We start from the raw sequence: 27274 nt of genomic DNA on the forward strand, positions 1-27274 counted from the left end.
TCAGTGGTATCCATGTGAAGTATTTCATATATTTCATATATTTGTCGTGGACTTGACTTGACACTCTATAATTTTACCTCCAAAGATTCCAGATCACACTATAAAAAATTCCTCTGGATTTAACATGTATAGAATGTCTTTTTTTATAAATTTTATTTAAATTAGAAACAGTCTTATTTTACATATCAATCCCCATTCCCTCTCCCTCCCCTCCTTTCCTGCCCCACCAGCCCCCCCATCCCATCCCTATCCACTTTCCAGGGAAGGTGAAGCCTTCCATGGGGGATCATCAAAATCTGTCAAGTCATTTGAGGCAGGTCCTAGGCTCTCACTCTTGTATCTAGGCTAAGATAGTACCCCTCCATGGGGAATGGGATCCTTAAGTCCATTCATGCACTAGGGATAAATATCCTTTCAACTGGCAGAAGCCCTATAGACTCCTAGCTTAGAAACAAAGACTCTGACTCTTGGAATGTGGTACAGTTAAATAACCAAAAAAGAAGAATTCTCATACAAATAAAAGATTTTCTGAGAGTCAAACCTATGTTTTTTTTTAAATATTGATGATAGCCTTTGGTCATATAGAGTTCCCATTCATTCACTGTGCAATTTTAATCATTACTTAGCTCTACAAGTCTCAAGCATTTTCCATCTTAGAGATGGCTATAACTACCACAGTTAATTATGGGAAAATGGATAATGAATTGTTATGAGGATGCAGTCAAATGGTCCATGAAATACATTATAAATTGCCTTTACCCCATGAAAACCACCTCTCACTGAATTGTTTTGTCTTACTAATCTTCATTAACATGATTCTTTATTATGTATGCCCATTTGTTGTTTAAATAGCCAGCCTTGACAATCACTAAATAATGATGATCTGACTTTCTTGGCCCTAGATATGAATCTATATGATGATCAAAACCATTCCTTACCTATCTATTCAGACTATTGAACAACTTACCATAAGTATATCAAATGATTAGCCATAGCAACACATGTCATTGTTAAAATAAAATCAAAAACTCTACCAGTGAATTTTAGCTTCTCTTGGTCTCACTTGAGTGAGCAGAAAAGAGAATATATTCAGTTCAAATTTTTTGTTAAATAAATCTTTCCTCTTTTGTAGTCATTTGATTTCTCTTTGACTTTTTTGTCTTCAGAGGAAGTTATTTGCTACATGTCCCAAAGGATGCTTCAATGCCTCAGTCATTGTCTTTTCTAGCTTATTTCCATTTCATGATAAGTGATATTCCATTAAATTATCTTTGAAAATCTACTTGTCAGGAAAACAGCCAAAATATTGAAACAGATGTCAAAATGCATTTTCTCAATTTGACATCATTAAATGGTTCCAATTCATAGAGCACACTAAATATAATTATACGATGTAACTGAACTATAAATCTAATATTTTTCTAATAAATGCAACAAGATCCTTTGACATAAGAGCTCCTTTGCCTGGGTACATTTTTTATATATGCAATACTTCTCTTTGTCCTCAATTTGAAACATTTAAGAGTGTTTCAGCAAGAAATTTCTCTGAACACATCGGCCACTGCTTTCTCAATCCCTAGATTTGTAGCTATCATTTCTAATTTTCACATCAGGATCACCTCACTACCCCACTAGTCATAATTAATTCTTGTCAGCACTGGAATTAGATCTGTGAACAGGATCCTTCCTACTGAGTTTCTTTCCTGAAATCATTTTATGTGGTGCTTTTCAGGTAGCTATGCAATTATTAGTCACTTAGCAATGAGAATTTGTTTGTTTGTTTTTGTTATTTTTTCAATGCATGGTTTTTATGTATAACATCTGTATCTGTCCTAGAACTCAATTTGTAGCTCCAAGCTCACCTCAAACTCACAGAAATTTACCCAGTCATGCACCACCACTGCCCATCATGAAGAAAATTTTTAATAAACAATCTGATAAATGACTTAAATATTGGTTAAACATTATGGGGCCTAATTATACAAACATATACCATAAATGTACTGAGTATCTAGCTTTATGTTATACGCAATTGCTTCTACGTTTCAAGCATATATAACACATTATTGTAGAACTTAGAATCAATGGTACTTGCGTATTAAATACTATGAATAGAAAAGTACCATAAAATACCAGTTTGTACCATAAATTACCAGCTCTATAATAATTTTATGAGACTACTAATACATGTATTCCATTGTTGGCTGAAGCATTGTAGAAAAGCACATAACTGTATCTGTGTGGGCTTTGAATCATAAGCTTTTCTATTGTACCATCCACTCTTATATCCACTTATCCTTATTAATGGACTTCTGTGTTATATTATTTTCCAACTTACTCAGCAAGCATTCACTTTAAAACAAAGAGATTTGTTTTTTTAATTTTTATTTGTGTGTGTGACAGAGAGAGAGAGAGAGAGAGAGAGAGAGAGAGAGAGAAAGAGAGAGCAGGAAGATGCCAATAGAGGCCACAATTGGGTGTTGGAGACCCTGGGACTGGGGTTAAAAGTTGTTGTGAGATGCCCAACATGGGTTCTAGGACCTGAACTCAGGTACTAAAGAATAACAGTAAGCTCTCTTAACTGGAAAGTCATATCTTCAGGCCCCAGTAAAAACCCATGAGCTTTTCTAGACATCTGTCTTTCTACTTAGGTCTTTTAAATTGTGACTCAAGCTATTGGAACAGCATTATTGGATGAATTCCAGACAATAATATGGGGCACAGCATAGAAATCAAGAACTTAGTTTACAGAAACATTACTCTTTATACAATATCATGTCCTTAGCTTACCCTAAGAACATTTTGACATCCTAATTTTGCCACATGAAAATTAGAGATAGTATTGTTAGTAAATAATTTTACGGGGATTATGTGTGTTGATGGAGAAAAATTCTGGGACACTATTTGTAATAAATTAAGTGATTGTTAATATAAATGTGCTGACTACACAGAACTTTGTCTTTTTTGCTCATTTGATTTGAGCCTCACTTGGTATCTATAAGTTCAGGCTGCCATAGACCTTGTTTCCTATAAATATACACATAATCCATTTGACTTCACACAAAAGTGGAATGGATTAATTAATTTTTTATCCTCACACATGCTCTATTTTATTCCTCCTTTACCAACACAAGAGCCCATGCTTCTTACCTAATTACACCTAAGTAATAAACACCGTGAAAATGGTAATCACGTTCCTCACCCAGAAAAAATATTGAAAACTCTCATGAACTTGACTCTTACATCATATGTAGGTGAGAAAGCAGCTTGGTTTTTGCTTTCAGAGCAGATAAAAGATAACACAGCTTGTCCAACTTACTGAATAGAAAATTAAAAAATAAAAAAGTCAAGTCATCACTATTTTTCTTTTTGTTGACATTTTACTGACATACTAAGAAAAACCCAAAGAAACAAGAAATTTAAAAAAAGACTACCACATACACGCGGTCAACACGCATTATTGGTGGAAGAGCCATTAAATGCTATCTTCCATAGGGGCACACTGATGCGGGAAAGGTGGAGAGAAGAGCACTTTCTATGCACTAACTTAATTTAGAAACTACAGGCACAACAGGTAAATATGTTGGGCAATCATAGCTCTCATACTTCTCAAGGCCATTCTATTTTAAACATGTTTGCTAGTATTATTTAAATCAATACTTATGTCACTTTGAGAGAACTCCAGTTTAGAATATATATATGTCAACTCTCTAGGACTACAAAATGTTCTAATAAAATACAGAGGACTTGTTGAATTTGAAGTTTGGAATTAGCTCAGTTGTTTGTAGAGTGCTTTCCTAGTACACGAAAAACTCTGCATTCACCCTTTGCATTGTATAACATATCTGGGTATGAGGATGCATTCCTATAATTCCAGTACTCTAAAGATGGAGACAGGCAGATTAGAAGTATAGTGTCATCCCTGGTTGTATAGTGAGTTCAAGGTTATCTGGATTAAAATGCAATCTTCTATCAAAAACTCCATTTATTACTTGTATATATCTTCATATATTTTAACAAATTTAGATGCATGTTGACCAAGTTTCTTGAATTGAATTATTTCCTTTATAAATATACAGGGATAGCATCACTTTAATTAGGTGAAGACACAGCAACAAGGTGCCATCTATAAAGCAGAGACTGAGCATCCATCCAACACTGATAAGTTCTACAATCTCAGCACCTTAAATTTCTTATTGTGTTGATCAGGTTTCTCTTGCTATGAAAAAATAATTAAGAAAATAAACTTAAAGGTAGAAAAATTAGTTTGTCCTCTTTTTTTAGAAATTTCAATGCACAATGTCACTGGCTATAGTAAGACAGAATTTAGTGTAGGAAATTGTATGTTGGGAAATTCAGTTTCTGTTTATGTCACCAGGAAACAAAGAAAAAAAGAGGGGAGGGATAAGGGTCATATTCTTTTGTATAATGATAACTCCCAATGATGTTATTTTCTGCAGAAAATGCCTTTAACACATGAGAATTGGGAACACTTAAGATCCAAACATGATGTTTAAGCTCTGGCTTCCTTTCTACTTTTACCCACAGCAAACATCTTCAATTTCTCAAAGATGTCATGCTTCTTTTGTAGGCAAATTATACATACTCCCAGTCTTTCTGGAACATTTCAACTTCATATTTCTATTTTATATCTAACTACTAACTATTATTCACATGTTTATATTATCTCTTGGGTTCATGCTCACAGTATCCATATCACACTGGTCACCATTTCAATGCACCTCAACTAACACAGGAAACTTAGTGTTAAATTGCTTTGTTTTTTACTGTCTTCTCTATTAGGCAAAGAGCTCTACTGTGGCAACCTTAGTTCTTTTTAGTACACGTAAACATTAACAAATATATGTTGAAATAAATATAGATAAATGTAGACTAATTAAGTGAGTTTCCAGCTGTATCCTTCAGAGTTATCTGATATGGGATGTAGTTCTCTATGCTATGAGTATGTGTTGCTTTTATTGGTTGATAAATGAAGCTGTTTCGGTCAATGTCCATGGAGAATGTAACTCAGTGGGAAATGTAAACAAAAATACAGGATAAAAGTAGGTAGAGTCAGGGAGAAACCATGTAGCCACCAAAGGAATAACATACTGGAGCATCATCAGTAAGCCACGGCCTCATGGCCATACACAGATTAATAAAAATGGGTTAATTTATAAGAGCAAGCTAGCCAGTAACAATCCTGAGGCATTGGCCAAACAGTTATATTCAATATTATCCTCTGAGTGATTATATCATAAATGGCTGTGGCAACTGATGGGAGGGACAAAAAACTTACAACTGCAGTTTCCAAAGCTACTTTCACATAACTGGAAGGCTGTAGTAAGATCGGGAAATAGTAGACATAGAGTTAAGGGGTAGGAGAATGTCATGAATAGAAAGAGTTTAAGGTCTCAACTGGACTTCAATGAACATATCTAACATTTACATAATGCAATGTAAAAATCATCTGATATAATTTGTTCCAGAAAATATTTTGCTGAGCAAAATTTGAAGAAAAACAAAAGTTCATAGTTATAATCCCCTACTGCTCTGAGTCTGTGATTTTGTGAAATTGCAAGGCATTAAATAGCTAGAATAGTATAAGAACAAAATAAAAGACTTTGCTCGTCATACAAAAAAGTTTCAGAGATATTTACCACAGACATAGATGTTTTCAGGCAATTCATCAGATCATTAACATTACTGCATGAGACAATTATTCAGCAAGCAAATTGTAAGAAAAATTTTTCCAGTAGTGAATATTTCAATACCTAGAAACTAATAATAATTCTATGCCTAAAGAACTATAATTCTATTTTACTTCAACTGTTATTTAAAACCATTATGGTTCATTGAAATTTAGATAGTAACTTAAATGAATTCATAAAAATCCATAAGCTTTCTTTATGCCTGTTGGGGCCTCTTGATTCAGTATATGTGACTGAATGTAAAAGGAAGTATTCACTAAAGAGAGACAAAAGTGCACAGCTTATTAAATCACTTGCCACTTGCCTTAAAGGTTAATGAGCGCCCCAAGAAGTGATCATTAAGGCAAAATTAGACAATTTAGAGGTTTTAAAATATACTTTATAATCTTATTATGAAGAATTGTTAAAGGGCTCAGTTCTCCATTTTATCACATTTTTACTTCAGGTATGAATAATAACTACCCCATGTAACAAGTGGCAGGAGACATGAAGATATCATGCACATGTGTGGGAATGCAAAGAGACACACTTAATTCCAAATAGAGCTGGCCTTTTAACTAAGTATGTTTCTATACTTAATTTCAGTTATTTAATTTTCAAAGTTTTGCTTAAGCAGAATAGTATTTTTATGAGGTATTACAGCACAATAAAATGAATACACATTTTAGAAAAAGACACAGCTAAGTCTGAGTTATTCACCTTTCTAGTTACTTAAACATTGTGAGTCTCATTTTCCCCCTCTGAAAAGTAGGCATGGAAAATCAGTTATGGCATATTATACTTTTTAATTGTGATTATAACAATCTTCCATTCTAAATTCTCTTTTATAACATGACTTTCACAGTCCTGCTATCAATACATTGGGTTGTATCTTTCCACTCTAACCTGGTTGTTAGACTGTTTGTAACATTTTAGAGCAGGAGAACGTATGGGATTCACAAAGCTAGAACACAAAAGGCTGTAAAGTGTCAGCTAGGCTCTCTTAGAACATTGTCTTAGAGGAAATTATTGTCATATATGAAGATTAACTGCTCTCTGCCTTTTGTTATAACCAGTTGAATGGTCCCAGCTGGATTCACAGTCTGAAATAGCACCTATACCATTAATGTGAGAAACCATTTTGAAAGACCAGTTCAGTTAGACCTTCAAGTGACTGAAGCCCAGTTGTTACTCACTTGATGGTGCTAACTTGAGAAACATTAGAAAATAGACAGTAGAGCCATTTCTAACTTACCAATTATGCAAATCATGAATGTGGAAGACAGATAATTATTTCACATTATATTCAGGTGTATCTGTTATAAAACATATCATAACACTATTTTTTGTTCTTTTCTTAGTTTTTTCCAATATATTTTTAATTTAAATTAGAAACATGCTTGCTTCACATGTCAATCCCAGCTCCTTCTTCCACCCCTCCTCCCTTGCCCCTCCACCGGTCCCCCAGCCTGCCACCCAATTCCCACATCATTCCCCAGGGATGGTGAGTCCCTATATGGGGGATCTGCAGAGTCTGTCATTTCATCCTGGGCAGGGCCAAGGCACTCCCCCATGGGTCCAGGCTGAGAGAGCATCCCTCCATGTGGAATGGACTCCCAAATTTCATTTGTATGCCATGGTAAACACTGATCTAACACCCAAGGCCCCAGAGATTGCCGAGGCCTCCTCACTGACACTACATTCAGGGGTCTGGATCAGTCCCATGCTGGCCTTTCAACAATCAGTCTGGGGTCCAAGAGCTCCTCCTTGTCAGGTCAGATGTCTTCATGGGTTTCACCAGGATGGTCTGTACCCCTTTGCTCATCACTCCTCCCTCTCTGTCACTGAGTTTCAGGAATTCAGTTCAGTGTTTGGATGTGGGTATCTGTTTCTGCTTCCATCAGTTACTGAATGAAGGTTCTATGATGGCATATAAGGTAGTCCTCAATCCCATTATCAGGGAGGGGCTATTAAAGTAGTCTCTCCACTGTTGCTTAGTTTGACAGTTGGTGTCATGCTTGTAGATCTCTGGAAATCCCACTAGTATCAGCTCTCCTCAAGCCTATAATGACTCCCTCTATTATGGTATCTCTCATCCTGCTCTCTTCTATTCTTCCCCAGACTCAACCTTCCTGCTACCCCTTGTACTCCTTTCCCCTCCTCTTCTCCTCTTCTCTTTTTCCTGGATCCCTTTCCCCTCCCCCCATGCTCCCAATCTTCTCAGGAGATCTTACCTCATTCCCCTTCTCTGGGGTATCATGCATATCAATCTTGGGAACCTCCCTGTTTCCCAGAATCTCTGGCAATGGGATTGTAGGCTGGCACTCCCTTGATCCATGTCTAATATCCATATATGAGTGAGTACATACTATGTTTGTCTTTTTGTGATTGTGTTACCTCACTCATGGTTGGTTTCTTCTAATGCCATCCATTTGCCTGGAATTTCAAGGTTCCACTGTGTTTTTTTTTCCGATGAGTAGTACTCCATTGTGTAAATGTTCCATAATTTCTCTATCCACACTTCAGTTGTGGGGCATCTAGGTTGCTTCCATGATCTGTCTATTGCAAATAATGCTACTATGAACATAGTGGAACAGACATCTTTGTTGTATGAATGGGCATCTTTCGGGTATATGCCTAAGAGTGGAATTATGGGTCTTGTGGTAGACTGACTCCCATTTTCCAGAGGAATAGCCATACTGACTTCCAAAATGGCTGTACAAGTTTGCACTCCCACCAGCAATGGAGGACTTTTCCTTTTTCTCCACATCCTCTCCAGCATAAGCTGTCATCGGTGTTTTTCTTTTAGCCATTCTTACAGGAGCAAGGTGATAATCTCAGAGTTGTTTTGATTTGCATTTCCCTAATGGCTAAAGATGTTGAGCACTTCCTCAAGTGTCAGTCATTTTAGACAACTCTATTGAGAATTCTCTATTATTCTGTACCCCACTTTTGAATTAAATCCTTTGGTGCTTTGAAGACTTGCTTCCTTTTGGCTAAGATCAAGTGTAGTATCTGTTCTTATCAGTTTATTATCTAATGTGTCCTCTATCCACTATATTTATAAGATCTAAAAATATACAATGTACATAAAGCATATAGTAGAATATTCTACAACTACTCCTACCAAAGATTTAGGTAAGATTAACGTAATTCCAGAATTACATTAACATTGTGATATTGGCATAGGATTAAATTCTCATAAAATTGATAATTGAGAAGATACGTTTGTATATAAATTTAGTATAGGTATGATTAAAATAATTCTCTTCCTGTATCTACAAATTATTATTCTTGGAATAAATTTAGATTTCACCTAATCAAGTGGCTTTTTTAACAAATTACAGCCTCAATATCATTAACCATAAGCAATACCTTACAGAATATTATATATTATATTGAAATAAAATGTCTGAAGAAAACTGGGGGCTAGGATTATATGAACTTAGCAAGATAATCTATTTTTCCCATATGTTTCTATGAATACATATGTTCATCCTCCTTCTTTCCTCCACTTGACAAAAATGAAATGAGTGAATTCCACTAATCTGCAACTGAAGTATCACCAGGAAAGGTAACACTGCATAGTCATGTGTGATGCAGGTTTAGAATCCTTGTTATTTTATTTTTATTTCTTATAGAACACTGATGACTTTTCTTCAAAATTATGCACTGATTATTCTCAGTATTTTCAGAAATAATGGTTTAGGGACTTATCAGGCTGTAGCCATACAAGCAGAGCTCATTTTTTCATGTATAATATGTGAGATAAAGAGCTCCATAGTCTTCATATATTAGTCAATGTGCTATTTGCAAGAAAAAAAACAGAGTTCTGGGGCTGGAGTCATCATCTGTAATTTTAAGTAAATGAGAGTAATGCCATGCATATTGATTACTCCCTCTAGAAAATTGAAGCTGATGGGGAATTTGGATGGTCATAACTACCATAAGAATTAGAATTACAACTTAAATTGCTATCTGAACATGAATCAAAGTATTCTATCATTTACAGAAATCATTTAATGGGTGTCCACTCCTACAGAAATGCATTCTATTTGCTCATTTTGTTGATTGATTTTTGGAATGAATGTAGGTGTGGGAAGCAGATATACTTTATTTGATTTGACAGCAGTTTCTCATGTCCTTTGATTAAATAATTATAACTGAATGCTTCTTGTATTTTAGTGCAGTCAGAGTGTAAAATGGCTTACTTCTAGTGGCTTATTTCATTTGCCTTTATAAATTGCTAATACAAATTATATGACTAAACAATAAAATTATTTGATCTTTTATAGTGAAGGTGAATATTGCAGTTCATTGGTTACTGAGGTCGTTGGCTTTCTTTTTTATTATTATTTTAATTTTAAAAAGCTTGTTTTACATTTCAATCCCAGTTCCCTCTCCCTCCTCTCCTCCTGCACCCCCCCACTATTCCCCCAGCCTCCCACCCTATATCCATTTCCTTCCACATAAGGGATAACCAGCTTCTGTCATCTCACTCAGGAGAGGGTCCAGGTACTCCCCTAAAAGTCCAGGCTGAGAGAGCATCCCTATTTGTGTTATGGACACACAAAGTCTGTTTTTATGCCAGGGATAAACACTGATCCACTGCCCATGGACCCATAGGTTGCCCAGGCATTCTCATTGACTCTCACAATCAGGGGGTCTGGATCAGTCCCATGATGGCCTCCCAGATGTTGGTCTGGTGTCCAAGAGCTCTCCCCTGTTCAGATGAGCTGTCTCTGCTGGTTTTGCCAGACCATTCTTTGCAAAATTGCTCATTGCTCTTCTCTCTCTGTCACTGGGTTCCTTGGGTTCAATTCAGTGTTTAACTCTGGGTATTTGCCTCTGCTTCCATCAGTCACTGGATGAAGACTCCAGGATGGTTATGGACTTCAAGATCATTATCAGGAATGGGCATTCAAGGTGGTTTCTCCACTATTGCTTAGCTTACCAATTGGTGTCATCCCTTTAGAGTCATCCCTTTAGATCACTAGAGGTCACTCTGGTGCCTGATCTGTCTTCTAACCTATGATTCCCTCTTCCCCCTATTTTACCCCCCACTAAACTTTCCTGTTCCCCCATGACCTACTCTTCTCCCCCTCTATTCTTCCCAGCTCCCACTTCTCCCCACCCGTCGCTGTGTTCCCCATCTGTTCAGAAGATCTTGCCTCATTTATCCTTTCTGGGGTACTATGCATATATCTTAGGTTCTTCCCTGTTTCCCAGAATCTCTGTCAGTGGAAATGCAGACTGGCACTATCCTGATCCATGTTTAAAATCCATATATGAGTGAGTACATACCATGTTTGTCTTTTTGTGACTGGGTTACCTCACTCAGGATGTTTTCTTCTAGTGCCATCCATTTACCTGTGAATTTCAAGATTCCATTGTTTTTTTCTGCTGAGTATACACCATTGTGTAAATGTACCACATTTTCTCTGTCCACTCGTCTGTTGAGAGGCATGTAGGTTGCTTCCAGGTTCTGGCTATTACAAATAATGCTGCTATGAACATAGTGGAGCAGATGCCCTTGTTGTATGAATTTGCCTCTTTTGGATATATGCCTAAGAGTGGAATTGCTAGGTCTTGTGGTAGATTGATTCCCATGATCCTGAGGAATCTTCATACTGATTTCCAAAGTGGCTATATGAGTTGGCACTCCCACCAGCAGTGGAGGAGTGTTCTCCTCTCTCCAGATCCTCTCCAGCATAAATTTTCTTCGGTGTTTTTGATTTTAGCCATTCTGTCAGGAGTAATATGGTGTCTCAAAGTTGTTTTGAATTGCACTTCCCTGATGTCTAAGGATGTTGAGTACTCTTTTAAGTGTCTCTTGGCCATTTTATACTCTCCTATTGAGAATTCTCTATTTAGTTCTGTACCCCAACTTTTAATTGGATCCTTTGGTGTTTTGGAGACTTGTTTCTTGTGTTCTTTGTAAATTTTGGAGATTAGCCCTCTGTCAGATGTGGGGTTAGTTCCAACTTGCCTATAAAAAGACACAAACTAGCAGAATGGATACGAAGACAGAGCCATCCTTCTGCTGCATACAAGAAACACATCTCAAAGTCAAATACAGACGTTACCTCAGAGTAAAGGGTTGGGAAAAGATTTTCCAATCAAACGGACCCAAGAAACAAGCAGGTGTAGCAATCCTAATATCTAACAAACTAGACTTCAAATTAAAATCAATCAAAAGAGATGAAGAAGGTCATGTCATATTCATTAAAAGTCCTTGGCTTTAAAATTTTCCAGATACTCAACATTTTTCTAGAAATAAGAAGATTCATTTTTAGTCAAATGAACTGTTTCATAACAATGTAATTAGATTCCTCATCCAAAGGCATTCAAAAGATTATTAAACATTATTTAACACATCCAACTTAGTTCCCCCTGTCAAAAAGTTGGATATTGAAAATTGATTGAGCAGAAACCACTGTACATTGACACAAGGTACCAAATAATTGATTCCTGTATATTTTTTTACTCCATTGCGTTTTATATACTAACTATCTTTACAAATGACACTTACTAAATCCTGAATTTTATCCCCGTACATGTCAACATCCTGTTTATTCTGGACATTTCACTTAGAGTGATATTATCCATATTATCTAGGCAACAGTAACTCTCACCACAATATTTTCACAAACATGGAAATCAGATTCATGTATATAAATTTCCACTTCTCTGCATTGTTTATAATCCTGTCGAAAAAGTAGTAATGTGTTTCAAAAGTCAAACAGCATTTGTAATTATTTACTGATCAGAATTTTCAATCTGCAACTTAAAGTTACAAACATATCATTACTGGAGTGAAAGCTAATGACATGATATGCAAACATATAATGGGTATTATATATATATATATATATATATATCAAAACCCATTATAGAAGAAATATATGGTAGCTTTCTTTTAAATTCAATGGGAAAGATCAAAGTATTAAACACAATTTGGCTCTTCTAATAGTGGCTGTGTTACAAGTTACCATATTTTCTAGGATTTTTGGTACATATCAGACATAATTAAAACAAAGCATCTGTACTACCAAAGCCATTCCTGGGGACAGGTTTTCTTGTCACATGAGCTAAAAACTACAATTGTATGCTGTGATAGCACTATTATTTAATCCTAATAGTCTTGAAAACATGTTATACAAAAATGATGTTATAAACATGAATATTCATTAATCAACATTGTTCAAAATTGTAGTTGAGTTAAATGACAAATTAGGGGACTCATCCCTGGAGAGACAAATTCTCCATTTCCTATTTGTCATTAATTTCTTCAGATTCTTTGTCTAGGGGTAAGTTGCCATGAGATATACCCCTGCCACATTAGCATGTCTATTTTTTCTTTTTTTCTTTTTTTTAAATTAGAAACAATATTGTTTTACATGTCAATTCCAGTTCCCTCTCCCTCCCCTCCTCACCTGTCCCCCACTAACTCCCTATTCCATTCCATTTCTTCTCCCCTGGGAGTGTGAGTCCTTCCATGGGGGATCTTCAAAATCTGTCATAGCCTTTGGAGCAGGGCCTAACCCCCCCCCCATGTGTCTAGGCTGAGAGAGTATCTATCTATGTGAAATGGGATCCCTAAGTCCATTCATGTGCTAGGGATAAATACTGATCTACTAACAGAAGACCCATAGATTGCTGAGGCCTCCTCACTGACACTCACGTTCCAAAGGTCTGGAACAGTCCTATGCTGGTTTCCCACCTATCAGTCTGGTGTCAATGAGATCCCCCTTGCTCATGTCAGCTGTTTCTGTGGGCTTCATCAGCCTGGTCTTGACCCCTGTGCTCATCACTCCTCCCTCTCTGCAACTGGATTCCAGGAATTCAGTTCAGTGCTTAGCTGTGGATGTCTGCTTCTATATCTATTAGCTGCTGGAATAAGGTTCTAGGATGGCATACAAATTAGTCATTAATCTCATTATCAAGGAAGGACATTTAAGGCAGCCTCTCCACTATTGCTTTGTTTGTCAGTTGGAGCCATCCTTGTAGACTTCTGGACATTTCCCTAGTTCTAGATTTCTCTTTAAACCTATAACAGCTCACTCTATTATGGTATCTCTTATCTTGCTCTCTTCTGTTCTTCCCCTGACTCATCCTTCCTCGTCCCTCATGTCCTCCTCTCCCCTCTTCTTCTCCCTTCTCTTTCTCCTAACTTCCTCTCCCCTCCCCCATACTCCCAATATGCTTAGGAGATCTTGTCCCTTTCACTTTCTCCAGGGGTCCATGTATATCACTCTTGGGGTCCTCCTTGATTCCTAGTTTTTCTGGTGTTGTGGCTAGTAGGCTGATAATCCCTTGCTGTATGTCTCAAATCCATATATGAGTGATTACATACCATGTTTGTTTATTGATGCTGTCTTTTTTCAGGTCATAATTAGGCATTCATATTGATGAGACTTCATGGTTGTCATTTCTAGAAGACTCAATTTCACATCAGACTCCTTAGTCCTGTGGCTCATACAATTTTTTCTGGCACATATTCAACAATGTTCCCTTAACCTTAGGTGTAGAAGTTGTGTTGTTTGGCTGGACTCTACACAATCTGCTGATTTCTGCATTATGTCCAGTGGTGGCTTTCAGTAACAGTTGATAAATAAGCCATCAATTTGAGAATAAGTCAGGGATGTGGACATGGAAAGGGTTGGAAAGAAGAAACATGGGAGTGTAGCAAGAATGGGAATGGGAAGCAATAGATTATATTTTACTAAAAAATTTTTAATAACATGATCAATTATAATTGCAAAAACTTTAGAATAAAGAACAAATTTGAATAAAATTTTTGAAAGCGGTGTCAAATTGCAGATTTTGTTTTCAAAATGACACTAATAAACTTGAGTGTGTATATATAAACTGTGTCCTCAGAAAAAAATTTACAGTATACCTATGAAAATAAACAAAGTGATATATAAACATCACTTACTTGATTATGTCACATATTATGCATTGTGGCACATTAGCTTTGATTTACATGTGATTTGCCATTAATTATCTTTAAAAATCATGTGGATTACTTTTCCTAACACTTGCTTGTGAGGCTAGGTCATGATTTTATCAAGATCATAGGATGTAGCACATCATGGGCTTAAAGACATCAAGGGATAGCAAACTTAGAACATCAGGAAATAGTCAATCCTTAACTTGCTTTTCATATTTTCTGTCTATAAAGACAAAAATACAGGAGAACTGTCTTAGAATTTATAAATGCCTTTATCAATCCAAAGTGTAACTTTCAGTCAAGAAGCATATATTGAGCAACTTAGCCTTTTGTTATTCTCTGCTTGGGCAGCTCCTTACAACTAGAGGACCTGATGCTCTGTCCAATATTTGCACACACATGTTCTTTTTAAGACAATTCTAAAGAAAGCAAGAATTCCAAAGGAGAGTCTTCTGGATATATGCATAAGTGTGGAATTGCAGGGTCATGTGGTAGATTGATTCCCATTTTCCTGAGGAATCTCCATACTGATTTCCAAAGTGGGTGTATGAGTTGGCACTCCCACCAGGAGTGGGAGAGTGTACCCTCGCTCCACATCCTCTCAAGCGTAAATTTTCTTTGGTATTTTTGATTTTAGACATTCTGACAGGAGTAAGATGGTATCTCAAAGTTGTTTTGATTTGAATTTCCCTGATGGCTAAGGATGTTGAGCACATTCTTAAGTGTCTCTTGGCCATATTAGCCTCCTCTTTTGAGAATTCTCTATTTAGTTCTGTACCCCACCTTTTACTTGGATCCTATGGTGTTTTGGAGATTTGCTTCTTGAGTTCTTTGTAAATTGTGGAGGGTTTTCAATTCCCTTCCATTGGTCTACCTGTCTATTTTTGTTCCAATACCAAGCTGTTTTCAGGACTGTAGCTCTATAATAGAGCTTGAAGTCAGGTATGGTGATGCCTGCTGAAGTTCCTTTATTGTATAGGGTTGTTTTGGCTATCCTGGGCCATTTATTTTCCATATAAAGTTGAGTATTGTTCTTTCCAGGTCCTTGAAGAATTGTGACGGACTTTTGATAGGGTTTGCATCGAATCTGTAGACTGCTTTTGGCAAAATTGCCATTTTTATTATTTTGATCCTATCAATCCTAGAGCGTGGGAGATCTTTCCATTTTCTGGTATCCTCTTTTATTTCTTTCTTTAAAGACTCAAAGTTATTGATATACAGATCTTTCACTTCTTTGGTTAACATTATCCCCAGATATTTGATGCTGTTTATGGCTATTGTAAAGGGTGATGTTTCACTGATTTCTTTCTCAGCCACTACATCATCTGTATATAATAGGGCCACTGATTTTTTGAGTTAACCTTGTATCCTGCCACTTTGCTGAAGGTGTTTATCGGCTCTAGGAGTTCCCTTGCAGAGTTTTTCAGGTCTCTTATATAAACTATCATATCATCTGCAAATAGTGAAAGCTTGACTTCTTTTTTTCCTATTTTGTATCCCGGTGATCACCTTTTGTTGTCTTATTGCTCTATCTAAAGCTTCAAGTACAATATTGAAGAGGTATGGAGAGATTGGACAGCCTTGTCTTGTTCCTGAATTTAGAGGAATTGCATTGAGTTTCTCTCCATTTAGTTTGATGATAGCTGTTGGTTTACTGTATATTGCTTTTAATATATTCATGCATGTTCCTGTTATCCCTGATCTCTCTAAGACCGTTGTCATGATGGGGTGCTGGATTTTGTCAAAGGCTTTATCAGCATCTAGTGAGATGACCATGTGGTTTTTCTTTCGCTTTTTGTTTATATGGTGGATTACATTGAAAGATTTTCTAATGTTGTACCATCCCTGCATTCCTGGGATGAAGCCTACTTGATCATGTTGGAGATTTTGCTGATAATGTTCTTGAATCCAGTTTGCTAGTATTTTGTTGAGTATATTTGCATCAATGTTCATGAAGGAAATTGGTCTATAGTTCTCTTTCTTCATTGTGTCTTTGTGTGGCTTGGGTATCAAGGTAATTGTATCCTCGTAAAAAGAGTTTGGCAGTGAGACTCCTGCTTCTATTGTGTGGAATACTTTGAGGAGTATTGGAATTAGCTCTTCTTTGAATTTCTGGTAGAATTCTATGTTCATAGCAACATTATTTGTAATAACCAGAACGTGGAAGCAACCTAGATGCCGCTCAACTAAAGAGTAGATAGAGAAAATGTGGTACATTTGCAACAATGGAGTACTACTCAGCAGACAAAAACAATGGAATCTTGAAATTCACAGGTAAATGGATGGCACTAGAAGAAACCATCCTGAGTGAGGTAGCCAGTCACAAAAAGACAAACATGGTATGTACTCAATCATATATGGATGTTAGACATGGATCAGGATAGTGCCAGTCTGCACTTCTACTGATAGAGAGTCTCAGAAACAGGAAAGAACCTAAGAGAGATATATGCATGTTACCCCAGAGAAGAGGAATGAGGAAAGATCTTATGAACAGACTGGGAACACGGCAAGGGGTGGGGGGAATGGGAGCTGGGAAGAAGAGAGGGGGAGAAGAGGAAGAGAGAATAGGTCATGGAAGAACAGGAAGGTTGAGTGGGGGGTAAAATAGGGGGAAGAGGGAATCATAGGTTAAAAGAACTATCTGGCACCATTGAGACCTCTATTCATTTAAAGGGATGTCACCAACTGGCAAGCTAAGCAATAGTGGAGAGACCACCTTAAATGCCCATTCCTGATACTGAACTTGATGTCTATAACCATCCAGGAGCCTTCATCCAGTGACTGATGGAAGCAGAGGTAAACACCCACAGTTGAACACTAAACTGAACCCAAGGAACCCAGGGACAGAGAGAGGAGTGATGAGCAAATTTGCAAAGAATGGGCTGGCAAAACCAGCAGAGACAGCTGATCTGAACGGGGGCAAGTTCTTAGACCACAGACAGACAGCTGGGAGGCCAGCATGGGACTAATCCAGACCCCCTGAGTGTGAGAGTCAGTGAGGAGGCCTGGGCAACCTATGGGGCCCTGGGCAGTAGATCAGTGTTTATCCCTGTCATACAAATGGACTTCGTGTGTCCATAACACAAAGAGGGATGCTCTCTCAGCCCGGACTCTTAGGGGAGTGTCTGGAACCTGCCCTTAGTGAAATGACAGACTCTGGATATCCCCTATGTGGATGGAGGTGGTGATAAGGTGGGAGGCTGGGGGGATGGTAGGGGGTATACATGAGGAGGGGAGGGAGAGGGAACTGGGATTGAGATGTGAAGCAAGCTATTTAAAATTAAAATATTAAAAAAAAGAATTCCAAAGGAGCAACAAAAAACGTCTACAATGTTGAGTCTAGGTCTAAACTTTAATTTCACTTTAGGTGTCTACAAACACAACCAATAGTGTCAATGCATGTTCTACAGTGGTTGGACTTTTCCTTCATATTTTTCTTTTTTTCCTGAATCTTATAATTCTCAGTGGTAGTGGCATCACAGACCGTCCTCAATAAGCATTATCGACTATAGTATATCTTACCCAGTCTTTTTTTTCTCTTCTCAACATCTTTTATTAGCTTTCCATTATCTTGCAACCATCTGGGACCAATAAATTTAAAGGAGAATCTGGCTCACACTTTGGAAGGTGCAATGTGCAGTTGATTAGCCATTTGTGTGGAATACATCCTGGTAAGATTCTGTTAAACTCATGGCAGCTGGAAATCCAAGAGAAGAGGGCAAGGGCCCAATATTCCCTTCAAAGGTACATAGCCAACTGTCTAAATTCCTTTCACTAGCCCTTCCTCACAATCGCTGTTCGGTAACAAAGCTATCAGCAGATGGACCTTTGGTCGGGCCACTGAATCCCACCCAAAACAAATATGCAGTTTGGAGCATTATCTGTCTACTCATTTAGTTTTGAAGATTTCTTTTGTGTGGAATGTAGCTTTGATTTCTTCCTTCTCTTTCTTCATTTCTTTAACTAATAATATACTTAATTCACATGAAATAATCTCTAAACATTAGTATCTTGGAAACTTAAAAACGAATAAAAAACCAAATTCTCTTCTCCATCACCCTCTCTTTCTTCATTTGGTATGGCATTACCAGTCACAGGTTTAAGTAGGTAAACATGTCTTGGCTTTCCTACTGTGCAAAGCTGAATGTAGACAACTTTTCACTGAATGAATTTCTAGGGCTTCCTTGGTCTGTCTGTGCCATAGGATTTCACTTTTTTAAAGATTGTTTTTTTTATTTAAATTAGAAACAAGCTTTCTTTACATGTCAATCCCAGGTCCCTCTCCCTTCCTGCTTCCCCGTCTCCCAAACAAGTTTCTCCAGGCCCCTACCCAATCTACATTCCATTCTCCAGGTCAGGTCCTCCATAGGGGATCTCCAGAGTCTTTCATTTCTTCAGGGCTGGGCCTAGGCCCTCCCCCAAGAGTTCAGGCTGAGAGAACATCCCTCATTGTGGAATGGGCACCCAAAGTCCATTTGTATTCCAGGGATAAATACTGATTGACTCTCCTCAATAAGTTTTATTGACTAGAGAATATCTTACCTAGTCTTTTTTTCAGTTTTCTACATGGATTACCCATTACATAGACAGTAGCTAGGACTTTTCTTGAAAACATCCAAAGCCACAGTAATACTTCCCAGGAATTAATTGAAAACCCAATGCTTGTTCAAAAAAAACAACAACAAAAACCCACAAACAAAAAAACCTCATATTCAGCTCAGCCTTTGTTTTGTTACAATGGCCTGTTTCTTTGAATCAAGTTCTATTCTTGGTTAATTTGTGAATACCATTAAATGTTCCCCTTTCTTTCCTTCTCACTGGCAAGCCATTCCACTGGAGTTTATCCCCTCCTTGATAAAACTGACCAATAATTAATAAAAGGAACACCTTAATACCAGGACAGTACCTTCTTAGTACCATTCACTCTTGTGTTCAATATTTTCAGTTAAACTAAGATCCAGAAAAGATAGAATGTCATGAATCTTTATTCATATTCATAGTAAGGATCTGCATTTAGTTTGAATGGTATTAATTTTGGTCACAACAAAATTTCTTCAGAATGCAGCATTCATATCTTATTGTTCAATCCTCTGAACAGGTCTGCCTCCCTTCCTCCTGAGTGTTGCATATAATGCACTTTTATTCTGAGATACAATGCTTTGAAATAAACACTATGTTTAAAGTGGCTGCTTTGTAATTAGGTAGTCACATACATGTACTTGAAAACAAGATCATAATACTCCACTCAGAAGCATATAATTTAAACAAGTAAGAGGTTATGTATTCTAAGCAACCCTTTGTTTTGCGAACAACTATTTTTAGTATGCAAATATACAGATGTGCACACTTGTTGCTCTTGAATGAATAAGTTGTGTCAGACCTAACAAAAGCAATGAAACTTGCTTAGTTATAATTTAAAGAAATTTTAAATGCATCTTTTGTATGATGTATTTATGTAAAGCTTCCATTATCACAACAGAGTTATATTTATCATTTACAAGAATGTTGTGATACATTAAAAGATATGAGGTACATAAGATTACATGATATGGCAGCAAATGTCTAACAATTTTTTTCATGTTAAAATGGAATGTCCATAGCTGTAGAATAAAGGATAACTATGTACAGATTCAGAGAGACAACCTAGTAGCTGGGTTCTCCCTGGTAAGAGGAACTAGAAGAGATTTCTTGAGTGGACAGAAGGCAGATGGGATGGAAAGATGTGGGGCATTTCTGTATCAGGAAAATCCTGGGTCAAGGTAATTTCCTAGATATCTACAAGGATAGCCCCAGCTAAGACTCATAGGAATAGCAAACACATAGCATGAATTGGCCATCTCTTGTGAATAGATTGGTACCTAGCCCAATTGTCATCAGAGAGGCTTCATCCCTCAATTGATGGAAATAGTTGCAGACCAATAGCCAAACATCAGTTGAAGTTCAGAAAATCCTGTAGAAGAAGTAGAGAAAGGATTGTAGGAGCCAAAGGAGTAAGGGACATCATAAGAAAACTCATACAATCTACTAACTTAGACTCATAGGGGCTCACAGAGACTGAACTGACAACCAGGGAGCCTGCATGTGAATGGCCTAGGCACTCTTCATATATGTGACAGTTGTGTGGCTTGGTCTTCTTTTGGGACACCTAACACTGAGGGTAGGAACTATACATGACAATTCTACTGAGTTTGGGACCCTGTTCCTCACAATGAGTTAATTTGCCAAGATTTAATACAAGGGGACGTTTTTAGTTTTACTACAACTTTGATGTGCCATGTTTTGTTGATACTCATGGGAGACCTGCACTTTCCTAAAAAGAAACATATGAGGGGTGGATTTGGGGAGGTAGAGAGGGGATGAGGGAGGAACTGGGAGTAGAGAAGGCAGGGGTAAATGCAGCTGGGATGTAAAATAAATGTATTAAAGAACTGAAATGTCCATTGATTATGTAACATAACTCAGGTAATTCAAAATAAAAATCTTACTACTATATATAAAATTACTATTAAAAATATGATGTCTCATCTGAACTAGAAATAGTAAAAAAAACATAATGCTAATTACTAGGATATATCAGTGCTAATTATGTTCCAATATGTCAAGTGACTTGCACAGGGTAAAAAAATTAAACATTAGCGTATCAGAAATTTTACAAATGAAATGCATGTGACAAGGAAAATGTCAAATAAGAAACCTTTTAGTAGCATAAAACAAACTATAACTTTAGTGAAAGTTTTATGTAAAAATTTGAAATTCGATGGCATAAATCATTATATCTACAAAACATGTATTTTAATGGTTCTATATCAGTTTATATTCATCAAAAATAATGCCGGGCATTGGTGGTGCATTCCTTTAATTCCAGCACTTGGGAGGCATAGGCAGGCAGATCTCTGTGAGTTCAAGGCCAGCCTGGTCTATAAAATGAGTTTCAGGACAGCCTCCAAAACAATACAGAGAAACCTTGTCTCAAAAAACACAAAAAATAAAATAAGATAAGTATTTATATTTATATTTATATGCGTAACTTGAGAGATATAAGTTGATAATCAGTAAGATATGTGTAAGGTTATTAATAGTTTATTCATAAAATTATACATATGCAAATATCATTTTTGTGGTTAATAAGAAAAGATTCTAAAAGCCTTATTTGTCACCGAAGACTTTACTAAACATTTCATATTTTCTCATCAAATAATGGATAATTCATAGTTTTCTCATTACAATAACTTTGTGAATGCCAATAGATAATATCAACCATGTTGTATTGGTTTCATATTAATTTTATATAATGTGATATCTATTATGATGTAGGGGAGATGACAAATGGGGAGAGAATGATGAGAGGAATAATGTGGCTGGATTGCAAGAAATAAAAGTGAACGAAGGGGATGGAAAGATGATGCACTGGCATAGAGATCTCAGTGTACTACCAGAGAACCTGAATTCTCTTCCCAGTACCCATATTTAGTAGCTCACAATGGCCTCCAATTATAGGTTATATGACATGTAGATTCCTTAACCATGCACAAATTCAATGCACATAAACACATGCAGGTACACAAACATACACATAGATTTGTAAAACAACAACAACAACAACAAAAACCCAGTAAATCCTTCTTTAAAAGTTAGTGGAAAAGAATATAGGAATTAATTTGGAAAAAAACTATTATAATCATAAATGCATCCACACTGAGCCTCTTAGAAGACAAAGTAGGAGGTACCATCGAAAGAATTGGTACAGGAAACCACTTCTTGAGTATAACACCAGTTTTACAGACACTGAGATCAACAATTAATAGATGGGACCTCCTGAAACTGAGAAGCTTCTGTAAGGCAAAGGACACAATCAGCAAGACAAAAAGGCAGCCCACAGAATGGGAAAAAATATTCACTAACCCCACATCTGACAGAGGACTGATTTCCAAAATATACAAAGAACTCAAGAAGATAGTCACCACAACACCAAATATCCAATTAAAACATTGGGTGCAGAACTAAGTAGAGAATTCTTAATAGATGAATCTAAAATGGCTGAAAGACATGTAAGAAAGTGCTCACCATCTTTAGCCATCAAGGACATGCGAATCAAAACAACTATGGGATATCATCTTGCTTCTGTCAGAATGGCTAAAATAAAAAACACCAAAGACAGTTTATGCTAGAGAGGATGTGGAGAAAGAGGAACACTCCTCCATTGTTCGTGGGAGTGAAAACTCATACAACCACTTTGGAAATCAGTATGGCAGTTCCTCGGGAAAATGAGAATCAGTCTACCAAAAGATCCAACAATTCTACTCGTTGTCACATACCCAAAAGATGCCCATTCATACAACAAGGACATCTGTTCAACTATGTTCATAGCAGCATTATTAATAATAGCCAGAACTTGGAAGCAACCTAAATGTCCCTCAACTGGAGAATGAATAAAGAAAATGTGATACATTTACACAATGGAGTACTAGTCAGCAGAAAACAAAACAAAACAATGTAATGTTGAAATTCACAAGTAAATGTGTGTAACTAGAAGAAACAAATCTGAGTGAGGTAATCCAGTCACAAAAGATGAACATGGTAGGTGCTCACTCATATATGTAGTTTAGACAAATAGCAAAGGATTACCAGCCAACAATCCATACCGCCAGAGAAGCTGGGAAACAGGACCCTAACAGTCTCTTCTGAATCTTAGCACAATAACACTCAAATCCCACAATGATCTATTTAAGTAACTTGTTGGATAAGTTTTAGGTTATATAATATCCTAATAATGCAAATAAGCAAAATTTCAAAGATTTTATCATCCCTAAATATTACTACTAATTTGTCTGTCTCCTCATTATCAATCTCTCACAGGCAGTTGCTGAGATGCGTGTTATCAAACATGCTAATCTCGTTTTGAATTCCATGCAAATGGAATCAAGTGATGAATGTACTGCAGTAGAAGGAAACACTAGCTCTTAAGATATTTATAACATTTTTGAGATTCATCCTTGTGCATGTATATATAACTAATTAACACTTTTGCTCAGTAGTATTAATTATGTAACTATTTCACTATAATTGTTAAAGGAAATTATTGACTTTATTATTTTGCAATAATACCAAAAACTACCACAAATATCTATAATGAGTCTTTGTATGAAATTCTTTCTCTTTCCTTTGGTACATATTTTAGGGTGATCTTTGAAGATTGTTTTTAAATCTTCTGGTTGTTGCATAGTCAACTTTACTCTAAGCCAATGATGACTTCTATGACTTTGCTACTGAATCCATCTGGTGTTCAATAAAGTAATTTTATTCATTAGTCAAAATTTAAATTGATCCATTTTTGTCTTATCTCTCAAAATTATTCAATATGCAGTTAGTTCTTTGATTTTTTCAAATAATATTGAGCTTTGCACAGATGTTTGTGATGCTTCACCTCTATATGTTTCTCAGTGTCAAATACTGTCCACAGATTCTACGTGCCTCTCCTAAAACTAATATCTGTCTGAACTAAAGGGAAAATCTGTCATACCAGACTTCCGTTATCACCATATGATGATGTAGAAGGATTAGATGAGCAAAATTTCTGGGTGATTACAGGATCACAAGTTTAATCTCTTTTTTTTTTACAAAATTTCTGCTCTAATATATATTTTTATGTCTAAGATCAGATACTTTAAATTTTTGCAATTTTTTCTAATTGATTACTGTTGCATGTGAGTGAATTTTCAGAAAGATTATCATGATAATAAGTTCATTGTTTTGTAAAAGTAAGCCTGTTATGTCCAAATTGCATGACTTAGCTCCCCACAGTATGGGATATCATCATGAAGGCAAGAAAGAGTACTTTGCCTACTGCTGTTGAAAAGGAATAAAGGTCACCTCTAAACATATAAATGATAGTATAAAGACAAAAAGAACCATTGGTTCTTGACAAAAGAAACACTGAATTTCTTTGGGTTTTTAAAATGTTGAATATGGATTATTGGCTTTTTCAATTTCATTTCTATTTCATCTTGAATCCTCCTTAATGTTTCTTTTTATTGAATTCCAGGCCCATGTGTTAGGACCTTTTGGCAGTGAGCCTTCTGGTTTTCCCCAAACTCTACACTTTTTTATCCAGTCATCTGTTGGTGGAAACTAAGATGTTTTCTCCCTTTTTCACACAAACTCTCCACTAGAAGCCATCTTGGCTTCAGATACATTTCTTTTCTACACATAGTAGTATTTAAGCACTCTCTACTACTGATTGCAAATATATTTCTTCCTTGTTTGCCAGTCACATTAACTACAATATCTACTTAAGACCTTTTGCTGCTCTCAACACATCTACATATTTAACCAGTGAACACTACTTTTCAAGCAGAAGTACAACCCTAGATCACACAAGAATCTGCTACAATAGAATTACCCATCCTTCCACAGATGCCCTACCCTAAGGTTATTCAACCATGTTACCTATGTTATTATACTTTGCATTATCTCTTATCACTGTTACTACACTCAAGAGTTATACCACCACACACCATATGGGAACAGACCCCTATGTCAGTATTCCATTTGCAGACACTCAGTCTTCAAGTATTGTATTTTCTTCAGTTTGTCTTATTATCCATAATAAGAAGAAAACCATGTATTCTCTAAACTTGTCTCTGGTTTTGTTATATTTACAGACTACATGAGTCCTCAGTGACAAAACATAGTACAATTCCACAAAAGTTCATTCTAGGGAACCAATACATGTACTGGGACTTTTTTATAAAACAAGGATGAAGATTGCTAGCAAGATTGATTCTAAAACAACTGCACCACAAGGTAATCACCAACATGGATGATGACGTCTCTATAGCTGGTAGATATAATCTCCCATAGCAAAAGACATCTTTACTATATTTTCTTTCTTTGTTTCCTTCTTTATGGATTTTGTTTTTTGGATGGGGTTTCTCTGTAAAGCCTTGGCTTTCCTGAAACTAACTCTGTAGACCATGCTAGCTTAGAACTCAGTGATCTGCCTGACTCTGCCTCACATGTGCTGAGATTAAAGGCATATACCATTATGCCCAGCAAGAACTTCAGTATATTTTAAAATGTACAAAGTAAAATCATTTGCATTGCTATATCAAAATTGAAGAAAATGCCATTTAAAGACAATTATAAAATTAAAGAAAAACTTTCCCCCAAACTATAATTGAAACAAAATGATATTTAAAGATATCTAATAATTAATTAGTTGGGGTGATTTCCTTGAAGTTCAATCTGTCAGTCTCTACAGACACAGTTTCTCTTCAGGAATTCTCCTTCACACAAGCAATATTAAAATTATAGCAATAAAACAACCCTGTGGTATGTATTTCAAAATTGCTATCATTTCATGTTTGCATGCTAAGTTCAATTTGATAATAAATCCTCACCTAAAGTATAGACAAATAAAATACTTACATTTTTTTCTAAATTATCACATTGACAGTAAGAGGTAGGCCAAATGCTTCAAATCCTTTTATTATATACTCTTATCTCTATTGCCACTATCGTTCACTGTTATATGATGAGTACTATTGCTGAACCTTTTCTGATATAATACCCAATCTTGTAAATTTAAAAGATTAACAGATGAATAATCACATAAAATGTGAAAAAAGGAGAAATTCTCAAAGGATTGTCACTAAAAAGATTTTGCTGCATGTATTATCAAATGTATATTTTTTTCAAATCTTGGGGTATCAGCCCTTTGTCCTGATAATCATCTCTTTTCCTTTGTTTGAAACAGTGAAACAGGACAAGAGAATGCTTTGCTTTATTTTTTTATTTTTGTTCATTTTGATTTACACAAGCTAATTGAAAAAATTTTTAAAATATGCTCACTGTAGAAGATGAAATTCTACTGAAGAGAGGGAGGGAAGACTATAGGAGCCAAAAGGTCTGTGAACACCACAAGAAAACTACAGAATCAACTAACATGGGTCCATAGGAGCTCACAGACACAGAACTGAAGACAGGAGCCAACATGGGACTGACCTAGGCCCTCTGCACATATGTTATAATTGTGTTGGCTGGTACTCTGATGGAACTCCTACTGGTGGGAACAGGACTGTCTCTGACTCTGCTACCTGTTTATGGGACCCTTTCCTTCCAATGGGTTGCCTCATACAGCCTCAATAGGAGGTACCTAATCTTACAGAAACTTTACATGCCATGGCTGGCTGATACACATGAGAGGCCTTCCTTTTGCTGAAGAGAAAGGAGAAGAAATGGATGGGGAGGAAGAGAGGCGAAGGAGAAACTGTGATCAGACCATATAAAACAAATTAATTTCTCCTTTCACTCCAGTCTCTGGAGGCCAGTCTCCTCCTCTGCCTTCCCCTTTTTATAATCTCTTTCCCTATTAAAAACCTCTCTGCTTGAATCCTGTCTCATGGCATCTTTCTTTCACATGATGCTTTTTCTTAAATTATAACACATGTTCTTAACAGTATTTCTCGCAGATATTTCTCACATATTCAATAAATTGTGGACTTGGACAGAGAATGGTGTCTTTTATAATTTTTTATTGATATGTCTGTGTATGTATGTGCACATATCAGTGTATAAAAATGTCATGGTGCAAGTGCAGACGTTAGAAGAAACCTGTAGGAGTAAGTTG

The 27274-nt window shown here is 36.4% G+C and overlaps 1 pseudogene; it reads left to right on the plus strand.

The window, feature by feature from the left end:
- Window positions 1-8668: 8668 nt before the first annotated feature.
- Window positions 8669-8772, plus strand: LOC121140133 (annotated as a pseudogene).
- The last annotated feature ends 18502 nt before the right edge of the window (window positions 8773-27274 follow it).

The sequence above is a fragment of the Mesocricetus auratus genome, unplaced genomic scaffold (genome assembly GCF_017639785.1).
Source record: "Mesocricetus auratus isolate SY011 unplaced genomic scaffold, BCM_Maur_2.0 Super-Scaffold_100003, whole genome shotgun sequence".
In the NCBI taxonomy this organism is placed as follows: Eukaryota; Metazoa; Chordata; class Mammalia; order Rodentia; family Cricetidae; genus Mesocricetus; species Mesocricetus auratus.